The 12,131-nt window shown below is 40.6% G+C and overlaps 1 protein-coding gene across 1 annotated transcript in view; it reads left to right on the top strand.

The window, feature by feature from the left end:
- GABBR2 (gamma-aminobutyric acid type B receptor subunit 2) overlaps nt 1–12,131 on the top strand; it is a 1,198,492-nt gene that overhangs the window by 1,099,598 nt on the left and 86,763 nt on the right. The gene's annotated exons all lie outside the window — the stretch shown is intronic.

Here is a 12,131-nt window from a genome sequence, read left to right as displayed (position 1 = left end):
GTGGTATGTATGTAGCATGTAGTATGTATGTAGCATGCATGTAGCATGTATGTAGCATGCATATAGCATGCATGTAGTATGTATGTAGTATGTATGTAGTATGTATGTAGCATGCAGTATGTATGTAGCATGCATGTAGCATGCATGTAGTATGTATGTAGTATGTATGTAGTATGTATGTAGCATGCAGTATGTATGTAGTATGTATGTAGCATGCAGTATGTATGTAGCATGTATGTAGTATGTATGTAGTTTATATGTAGTATGTATGTAGCATGTAGTATGTATGTAGCATGTAGTATGTATGTAGCATGCATGTAGTATATATGTAGTATGTATGTAGCATGTAGTATGTATGTAGTATGTATGTAGCATGCATGTAGTATGTATGTAGTATTTTTTTTTTTTTAACATTTAACACATTAGCCGGATGATGGGACTACTACTGTCCCATCATTGGCTAATGTGTCAATCACTGTCATGGTAGCAGGCATCGCCCGATGGGACTTGTAGTCCCATCGGACGATGCCTGCACAGACCCCCGAAGCCTGCACAGACCACCGGCAGGCCGGCACAGTCCCCCGGCAGGCCGGCACAGCCCCCCGGAGCCTGCACAGACCACCGGCAGGCCGGCACAGCCCCCCGGCAGGCCGGCACAGCCCACCGGAGCCTGCACAGACCACCGGCAGGCCGGCACAGACCACCGGAGCCTGCACAGACCCCCTGGCAGGCCGGCACAGCCCCCCGAAAGGCCCGTACAGACCCCAGAGAGGCTGTACAAGGCAAAAACAGGGTTTTTCTTATTCCGATACCGGAAGTCCCATAGACTTGAATGGGACTTCCGGTATCGGAATCGGCGATACCGATACTTTTTTTAAAGATCGGCCGATCCATTCCGATCCGATACTTTGAAGTATCGGACGGTATCGCTCAACTCTACACGTGATATCAAAGACCTAATGGAAAAGAGAGTAACTAACTGGGTAAAGCAGCAAAATGAGCAAATGTATGTACAATGTGCTATATGATATGATGGTTGCAGTATACTGTGGGTACAGAAAGTATTCAGACCCCTTTAAATGTTTCACTCTGTTTCATTGCAGCCGTTTGATAAATTCAAAAAAGATCATTTTTTTCACATTAATGTGCTCTCTTCACCCCATCTTGACTGAAAAAAAACAAATATAGAAATTTTTGCAAATGTATTAAAAAAAGAAAAACAGAAATATCACATGGTCATAAGTAGCACCCTTTTGAGCTAGTACAGCCATGAGTCTTCTTGGGAATGATGCAACAAGTTTTTCACACCTGGATTTGGGAATCCTTTGCCATTCTTCCTTGCAAATTCTCTCCAGTTCCGTTAGGTTGGATGGTGAACGTTGGTGGACAGCCATTTTCAGGTCTCTCCAGAGATGCTTAATTGGGTTTAGGTCAGGGCTCTCGCTTGGCCAGTCAAGAATGGTCAAAGAGTTGTTCTGAAGACAATCCTTTGTTATTTTAGCTGTGTGCTTAGGGTCATTGTCTTGTTGGAATGTCAACCTTCGGCCAAGTCTGAGGTCCAGAGCACTCTGAAAGAGGTTTTCATCCAGGATATCTCTGTACTTGGCCGCATTCATGTTTCCTTCAATTGTAACCAGTCGTCCTGTCCCTGCAGCTGAAAAACACCCTGTAGCATGATGCTGCCACCACCATGCTTCACTGTTGGGATTGTATTGGACAGGTGATGAGCAGTGCCTGGTTTTCTCCACACATACTGCTTAGAATTATCACCAAAAAGTTCTATCTTTGTCTCACCAAACCAGAGAATCTTATTTCTCATAGTATGGGAGTCCTTCATGTGTTTTTTAGCAAACTCTATCCGGGCTTTCATGTCTGGCACTGAGGAGAGTCTTCCATTGGGCCACTCTGTCACTGATGGAGGGCTGCAGTGACAGTTGACTTTGTGGAGCTATCTCCCATCTCTCTACTGCATCTGTGGAGCTCAGCTACAGTGATGTTTGGGTTCTTCTTTACCTCTCTTACCAAGGCTCTTCTCCCACGATTGCTCAGTTCGGTTGGATGGCCAGGTCTAGGAAGACATCTGGTGGTCCCAAATTTCTTCCATTTAAGGATTATGGAGGCCACTGTGTTCTTAGGAACTTTGAGTACTGCAGAAAGTCTTTTGCAACCTTTGTCAGATCTGTGCCTTGCAACAATTCTGTCTCTGAGCTCCTTGGCCAGTTCCTTTGACCTCATGATTCTCATTTGGTCTGACATGCACTGTGAGCTGTGAGGTCTTATATAGACAGGTGTGTGCCTTTACAAATCAAGTCCTACAGTTTAATTAAGCACAGCTGGACTCCAATGAAACAGTAGAACCATCTCAAGGTGGATCACATGGAAATGGATAGCATGTGACTTAATTATGAGTGTCTGAGCACAGGGTTTGAATACTTATGACCATGTGATATTTATCAGTTTTTGTTTTTTAATAAAAGAGCAAACATTTCTATATTTCTGTTTGTTTTTTCAAGATGGGGTGCAGAGTGTACATTAATGATTAAAAAAAATGAACTTTCTTGAATTTACCAAATGGCTGCAATGAAACAAAGAGTCAAAAAATTAAAGGGGTCTGAATACTTTCAGTACCCACTGTATAAGAGGATAAATATTTGATGAGAGTGTTTCTTTAATGAATACATGAATTCCAATATTGCTGCAAACATTAAAAACATAAGATATTGTTTTTTGATCAAAGAGCCCAAAAGCCATCTAACCACGTCAAGTTGTACTTAAATATGGATGGTCCCATTCAAATATGTCCTACCTCTCCATGTGCCAAACCAGGCCTCATCTGCACTGCGGAAGTGAAAGGAAACCAGGCATAGCTTGTAATTGAAACCTTGTCTTGTTTCCTTCTGCTTCCCAGGATAGTGACCATCCATATTTTAGTACACGTTGATGTGGATGGATGCAGTTGCAGTGCTGACTAGTACTAGTGTTGAGCATTCCGATACCGCAAGTATCGGGTATCGGCCGATACTTGCTGTATCGGAATTCCGATACCGGCTTCCGATATTTTTTCAATATCGGAATTCGGCATCGGAATCGGAAGTTCAAAGTTGATTGACGGCCTGACGTCATCATAATGCGCGGTGTGTGCGCATCATGATGCGCCGTCATTTCGGGCCTTCCGGGGGTCTCTGCCGGCCTGCCGGGGGGCTGTGTGGACTGCCCGGGGTCGGTACCGGCCTGCCGGGGGGCTGTGCCGGCCTGCCGGTGGTCTGTGCACCCTGTGGGGGTCTGTACCGGCCTGCCGGGGGGCTGTGCCGGCCTGCCGGTGGTCTGTGCACCCTGTGGGGGTCTGTACCGGCCTGCCGGGGGGCTGTGCCAGCCTGCCGGGGGGCTGTGCTGATGTCCGGGGGTCTGTGCAAGCATCGTCCGATGGGACTACAAGTCCCATCTGGCGATGCCTGCTACCATGACAGTGATTGACACATTAGCCAATGATGGGACAGTAGTAGTCCCATCATCCGGCTAATGTGTTAAATGTTAAAAAAAAAAAAAAAAAATACTACATACATACTACATGCTACATACATACTACATATATACTACATGCATGCTACATACATACTACATGCTACATACATACTACATATATACTACATGCATGCTACATACATACTACATGCTACATACATACTACATATATACTACATGCATGCTACATACATACTACATGCTACATACATACTACATATATACTACATGCATGCTACATACATACTACATGCTACATACATACTACATATATACTACATACATACTACATACATGCTACATACATGCTACATACATACTGCATGCTACATACATACTACATACATACTACATACATACTACATACATACTACATGCATGCTACATACATACTACATACATACATACTACATGCATGCTACATACATACTACATGCATGCTACATGCATGCTACATACATACTACATGCTACATACATACCACATACATACTACATACATACTACATGCTACATACATACTACATATATACTACATGCATGCTACATGCTACATACATACTACATACATACTACATGCATGCTACATACATACTACATACATACTACATACATACTACATGCATGCTACATACATACTACATGCATGCTACATACATACTACATGCATGCTACATGCATGCTACATACATACTACATGCTACATACATACCACATGCATACTACATACATACTACATACATGCTACATACATACTACATATATACTACATGCATGCTACATACATACTACATATATACTACATGCATGCTACATACATACTGCATGCTACATGCATGCTACATACATACTACATACATACTACATGCTACATACATACCACATATATACTACATACATACAATACATTCATACAATACATACATAGACATACAGTACATATAACATAGAGTAACATACTTACCAATACTTGTCACATTGTTCCCCGAAGCCATTGTCTTTTCCGGAATAAATATTAACATAACAAACCACAAAAATACTCACCCACGATCCGAAGCAGTCCACGAGTGTGTCCCACGACGATCTTGGGTAGAGAACTGCAGCATCAGATGATGCTGCCATTCTCTACGGGCTGCAGGAATCCAATGACGGAAGGTAGGTATCCTTCCGCACTGTATTCCTCCGCCACTTAAAAAAAAAAAAAGAGTCCCTAGTCTCACTTTATGCCATTGCTGCGTGGGAATTTCCCACACAGCAATGGCATAAAGTGAGACTAGGGACTTTTTTTTTTTTTTAAGTGGCGGAGGAATACAGTGCGGAAGGATACCTACCTTCCGTCATTGGATTCCTGCAGCCCGTAGAGAACGGCAGCATCATCTGATGCTGCAGTTCTCTACCCAAGATCGTCGTGGGACACACTCGTGGACTGCTTCGGATCGTGGGTGAGTATTTTTGTGGTTTGTTATGTTAATATTTATTCCGGAAAAGACAATGGCTTCGGGGAACAATGTGACAAGTATTGGTAAGTATGTTACTCTATGTTATATGTACTGTATGTCTATGTATGTATTGTATGAATGTATTGTATGTATGTAGTATATATGTGGTATGTATGTAGCATGTAGTATGTATGTAGTATGTATGTAGCATGCATGTAGCATGCAGCATGTATGTAGAATGCATGTAGTATATATGTAGTATGTATGTAGCATGTAGTATGTATGTAGTATGTATGTGGTATGTATGTAGCATGCATGTAGCATGCATGTAGTATGTATGTAGCATGCATGTAGTATGTATGTAGTATGTATGTAGTATGTATGTAGCATGCATGTAGTATGTATGTAGTATGTATGTAGTATGTATGTGGTATGTATGTAGCATGTAGTATGTATGTAGCATGCATGTAGCATGTATGTAGCATGCATATAGCATGCATGTAGTATGTATGTAGTATGTATGTAGTATGTATGTAGCATGCAGTATGTATGTAGCATGCATGTAGCATGCATGTAGTATGTATGTAGTATGTATGTAGTATGTATGTAGCATGCAGTATGTATGTAGTATGTATGTAGCATGCAGTATGTATGTAGCATGTATGTAGTATGTATGTAGTTTATATGTAGTATGTATGTAGCATGTAGTATGTATGTAGCATGTAGTATGTATGTAGCATGCATGTAGTATATATGTAGTATGTATGTAGCATGTAGTATGTATGTAGTATGTATGTAGCATGCATGTAGTATGTATGTAGTATTTTTTTTTTTTTTTTTTTTTAACATTTAACACATTAGCCGGATGATGGGACTACTACTGTCCCATCATTGGCTAATGTGTCAATCACTGTCATGGTAGCAGGCATCGCCCGATGGGACTTGTAGTCCCATTGGACGATGCCTGCACAGACCCCCGAAGCCTGCACAGACCACCGGCAGGCCGGCACAGCCCCCCGGCAGGCCGGCACAGCCCCCCGGAGCCTGCACAGACCACCGGCAGGCCGGCACAGCCCCCCGGCAGGCCGGCACAGCCCACCGGAGCCTGCACAGACCACCGGCAGGCCGGCACAGCCCCCCGGCAGGCCGGCACAGACCACCGGAGCCTGCACAGACCCCCTGGCAGGCCGGCACAGCCCCCCGAAAGGCCCGTACAGACCCCAGAGAGGCTGTACAAGGCAAAAACAGGGTTTTTCTTATTCCGATACCGGAAGTCCCATAGACTTGAATGGGACTTCCGGTATCGGAATCGGCGATACCGATACTTTTTTTAAAGATCGGCCGATCCATTCCGATCCGATACTTTGAAGTATCGGACGGTATCGCTCAACTCTAGTGCTGACCCATTGTGTATGTGTATAATTGTATATTGGCCACATAGTGTATTTGTGTACCTGTACATAAATTCAATAATAAAGGTGTGTGTGGGCCCTATATTTTATTTTTTGTAGGAAATATACAGTAACTTACAGACATTTCTTTAGCAGAATTTTGTCAGGCAGCAAACCATACTCACGTATGCCAATGATAGGTTGCAGCATGAAATGTGACAGCAGTCGTCTTGGATTGCTTCTCGGAGAACCCCTATAAGAACCAAAATCAAAATATTTCTGTACAAAAAATTGGTTAACTAGTTCAATACAGGACCGTTTACCCACCATTTCGGATGAGGTACATTTCTTTTGTTTGTTTTTTTTCCTTACATGCACTGAAAAATTTCACCCTCATTCTGTAACAATTATTTTTATATATCAGAATTTTTTTGGTAAGGATCAAAGCTAGTAACAGCGATTTATATTGATAGTGCTATTTTTTTTACCTGTTTTGATCATATGGCCGCTGCATGGAGGAGGAACCGCAGTTAGCTCTTGCTATTACTGCGTACACAGCACGTATTTATTACAGTCTGTGCCTCCTCTATGGGAAGTCTGTAACAGCCGGATCAGTGCTCATGCAACTACACCACCACGTGTGGCAGCAGTAATATGCTGTAACAGTTCAGAACGTCACTGCATAATAGAAGTGAGAGAGCCTGGACATTTAAAGGCTTTGGGGTGACCAGAAGCAGATTGTCTGTCTTTGATGACAATTTCTTTTTTTTACTTAAATGCATGTATTTTGTGCTTAAAATCATTTTTCTAACTGTGTTTCATTAACAATTTTGCATGCACAATGTCTTGAATACAGCAGCCATTCGCTACACACAGGATGACAGGGAGGCAGATTAGAATGAGTACAATTTCTGTGAATGCAAACTGTCATCTCCTTCTACCTTGTGTTGTGGCCACATGACTCTGCTGTGTGGTTCTGTGTGCAGTGAGCGGCTGCCGTGCCCAGTAGAGGGATGAGAACTGGACCCCTGCGCACCCTGAGTCTGTGGTGCTTGCCCCCCAATGCCAGTATGGGCAAGGCTGGGGAGTTAGAGCACCCTGCGTTCCAAAGCAAGTGCTGCCAATCACCATGAGGAAAGAGGCAAAGTATCGTAGATGAAGGGGCAGAAAGGTTCGTCCAGCCTTTGGCCATGCTAATGGTTCACCAAAGCCCTCTCATTTCCATATTAATAAAACTGTTTTTCTAACAAAAACATTTACTAAAATTTACAGTACATGTATCATTTTAATAGGGACCAAGTTCCCTATATAAAGGTCTAAATAGGTTCAACTTCAGTTTTTGGGGTGCCAGACCCCCTTGAGGCTGTGTGCACACGATGCAGATTTGCAGCGGTTCCGCAGCGGATTTTACCGCGCAGAAACGTTGCATATCCGCATTGTGATGTACAGTAGCCTTAAAATCAATGGAAAAAAAAAACCGCTGTGCAGACGCTGCGGATTTTTCTGCACGGTTTTCCAGTGGTACAAAATCCGCAGCATGTTACTTCTTTTGTGCGGTTTTCCATCTCCCCTGTCACCAAATCCGCAGGGGGAAAACCGCAATGGAAAACCGCACAAAAACCGCAAGAAAACCGCATGAAAAATGGAAGAAATCCGCAGGAAAAATGCAGGTCATTTGACCTGCGGATTTCTTCCATTCTGCGAAAAAATCCGCAGGGCCAAAAAGTCCGTATGCACTCAGCCTTAAGCTGCTGATTTATCCTTCACTCTACAATTCTGCCTCCTCAGATCTGTTTCTTATTTCCAGAATATTAAGGTTTAAATGTTCTAAAATTGCACATTACTAAACCACAAATGAGGCAAAAAAGATCGTGATTCCTTAGTAAGTAGAAACTAGAGGATTACTTTAACAACTATCTAGCTAAACCATTAGACTTGGGTTAGCACTGAAAGGCCAGTAACATCTTGACATGACAAATAACTCTCTGGAATGTAAAGAACATAAGCCTTGATTCAGTAAAGACCTGTATTTTTGATGCTGTTCTTGCTTTCGGGGCTCCATCCCACCCCAGCTCCACCCATTTTGGCAAAACCGGGAAAAAAATGGCTTGAGAATGCCAAAGGTTGTAAAAGTTTTGCTCAGCTCTGCATTATGCAAAAATTTTGTGACTTTTCAAAGCTTTATACACCAGTTCTGCTGTAAAAGCTTCGATCAATCGGGGTCACAGTGCCTTGGATACAACAGGAATAGTTGTACATAAAACAGATTACACACTGACATGTTCAGTAAAGAATCCAGACGTCTACAGGGGCTTCAAATAATACAGAAACTGCCCAATAGTAAGGCATATTATAGAGTATAGCATGTCTACATGTTAACTTAGGACTTGGGGCATTTGGAAACATAACTGAAAGCATGGAACACAAAAGTGATAAAGAAGAGTTAAACTATGTTCCCACGATGACTATTTGGTGAGTTTTTTATATTGCAGATTTTCTGCAGCATACTGCACCTATTTTCTAAATTAAGCTACTTTCTTTTTTTTTTTTTTGCTTTTTTTTACATGTTTTTATGCTTTTTGACATTGCGTTTTTCGTCTTTTTTGTATGTCACGTTTTAAATAAATATTGTGTTGTTTTTGATGCATCCTGATATTTGATGTAAGAAAGTACAAAAAGTCAACTCACCCATCTAGACAGGATGTAGTATATAAGGTCGTATTTGGTTCATGATGGTATGCAAGGACTAAGAACTGCAAGGTTTGAAACGCGTCTGCCCACATAATTTTTCCCACACTGGGGGGGTTGTGATTTCTGTGCTGGATTGATTATGAATTTTAAAGAATTTTTTTCAATAAAATCAAAAGTTTTTATGGGACTGTTTGAGCTGGATTACCTACTTGATCGATCCTGATATTTGGCTTTGACAAAACTTTATTGATACAGTCATGCATAGTTTACATGCATTTTTAGTACATTTCCGCAGTCCGCACATAAAACTCAGTGTACCCGCTGGAGAATGTGACATGTTTTGGATTTCTATAAACCCCATCAACAGTGCTGGAAATGTAAGATGTTGCGTTTTTTACACGGTGAAAATATACAGCATCAAAAACTCATTGTGGGAACTTAACCTTGAAGTTGGAGCTACGCTTTATCAGTTTACCAAATTTAATTTATGATCAACAGTTCTGAGATTTCAGTGTTTTAATAAAAACATCTATATTACAACCACAGTTGCAGAAGCTTTGTCCCGCAGTCCTATTTTCCTCCATGTATCTCCGGTAAATTCCTTTACTATCTTTATATCTGTTATTTTGCTTCTTCATACACAGAAATAGTCTGTTTGTGGATTACACGTTTTGCAAGAGGATTATCAAGTGATTTTGTAGTTAATAGTAGCTTCATAAACTGAGTGGACTTAAAGTGCAAATGCACACATGTCCTTGCCAGCTGTTCCTAGATACCAGTCTGCCTATTCTTAGGGGCTGTAGAAAGTTTTCATCCTAAATATTTTGTCCGTCTTCATCGTATGGGAGACTGGATACTGCCGACAACAGTAGAGATTAATTAGCGATGCTCCCTATTCATTAAGCAGAACTAATCTAATAAGACCAAATCAATGTTCCACTCATTTACATGGTGAACTAGCACAGCTGCGAGCTTAGGATGGCACTGGCGCCTGACTAATGAGCCACAATTATTTCAAATGTCCCCACCCGTGTCCCTGAATTTGCAGACAGTCTATTTAAAGTATATGGTGCCAATAGCATATTATATGTAGACTACTATTATTCTAATGTACACAGTGTTTTACTTCTATCTTAGGGTCTTTGACAAGTTTTTACCTTTTTTACTGTCATAGCTCAGATACAATCCAGAGAATTTCAGCTCGAATTTGAGAACATAAAAAATAATAAAATATTATATATTTATTGTCAATTTCCACCATGCTAAAAATATATTGTTGTGATTAGTGGATGCTATTGGAAAAATCAGCACATGAACAACAAGAGAAGCTAACATATTAAAGATTTAAAAAATGCGCCACTGGTCAATGTATACAGCACAAAAATAGCAAAGTGGGTATGAGATTTCTATAAATCCCGTATACTTTACTGGAACTATAATACACTGTTTCTTTACGCAATAAAAAATATACTCATCAAAAACTCATCATGGGAACTTATCTAAAGATAAAATAAAACTCCAGTAAACTCTTCCTGAAATGACAGGAAGTAAGAATCTAAAAAGCCCCATTGGCCAATGTGAAAATTGTAGGATTACTAAATATATTTTTTTGTTTAAACCCCTTAAATCACGGGCTATTTTCTGTTTTTGCATTTTCGATTTTTGCTCCCATTATTCCCAAAGCCATATCTTTTTATTTTTTGCTCAATATGGCCATGTGATGGCTTATTTTTTTGCAAGACAAGTTGTATTTTTGAACTACACCATTGGTTTTAACATATTGTGAACTGCTAAATGAGAAAAAAATTCCAAGTGCGATGAAATTGCAAAAAAAGTGCAATTCCACAGTTGTTTTTTGTTTTTGTTTTTTACCATGTTCACCAAATGTTAAAACTGACCTGCCATTATGATTTTGCAGGTCATTACAAGTTCATAGACACCAAACATGTCTAGGTTCTTTTTTATTTACTGTAAGTGGTGGAAAAAAAATTCAAAATTTGCTGAAAAAAAAAATGGCGCCATTTTCCGAGACCTTCTGTCTCCATTTTTCGTGATCTGGGGCTGGTTGAATGCTTATTTTTTGCATGCTGAGCTGACGTTTTTAATTTTAAAAACTTAATTCTGGCGTTTAATTTTTTTCTCGTTACACCGTTTAGTGTTTGGGTTAATTCTTTTTTATATTGATTCATTGGGAGACTCTGACTGTGGCGATACCAAATATGTGAATATTTGATTTTTTTATTGTTTTATTTTAAATGGAGCGAAAGGGGGGTGATTTGAACTTTTATATTTAATATATATTTTAATACTTTTAAAAACTTCTTTTTACTTTATACATGCTTCAATAGTCTCCATGGGAGGCTAGAAGCTGCAGTACTTCGATCACCTCTTCTACACACAGGTGATGATCAGATCGCCTGTATGCAGCAGAAATGCTCACTTGCTATGAGTGCCGACCAAGGGGTGGTGCTCATAGCAATGTGGCAATGACAACCACAGAGATCTACCGCAGACCTCTGGTTGTCATGCCAACCCGTTGGTGACCCACGGTCATGTGACAGGGTCACCGATGGGCGGGATTAGTGACGCGCTTTCTGTAAGCGCAAGTTAAATGCTGCTGTCAGAGATTGACAGCGGCATTTAACTATTTAACAGCCACGGGTGGATTGTGATTCCACCTGTGGCTGTTGTGGGCACATGTCAGCTGTATATATCAGCTGTCGTGTCCGAAATGGTGCAGGCTTCGGCAGGGGGAGTCTGACATGTGCATACTATTACACCACATGTCACAAAGAGGTCAATAAAGATTGTAGTATAAAAAAAATTGCTTTTTTATTACATTTAGCACAAAACATTGATTTAAACAGCAACAGCAATAAAAAACATACACAAAAATGCTATAAAAGTGGCATTTTTCAACAAAGCACTATGTGTGAAACCAAATATATAACGTTTTGGAGGATGAGAGAATGAAAAGTCCAATATTTTTACTAACCTCTGTAAGTGGAGTAAATTCTAAGCAGTTCAAGGCCTATACCTTTCCAGAAAAGGAAAAAACAAACATTTTTTTTGTCCAACAAACAATAACT

This window comes from Dendrobates tinctorius, unplaced genomic scaffold, assembly GCF_039654945.1.
Source record: "Dendrobates tinctorius isolate UK_male_01 unplaced genomic scaffold, ASM3965494v1 ptg000102l, whole genome shotgun sequence".
In the NCBI taxonomy this organism is placed as follows: Eukaryota; Metazoa; Chordata; class Amphibia; order Anura; family Dendrobatidae; genus Dendrobates; species Dendrobates tinctorius.
This window is presented reverse-complemented; position numbering and strand designations above follow the sequence as displayed.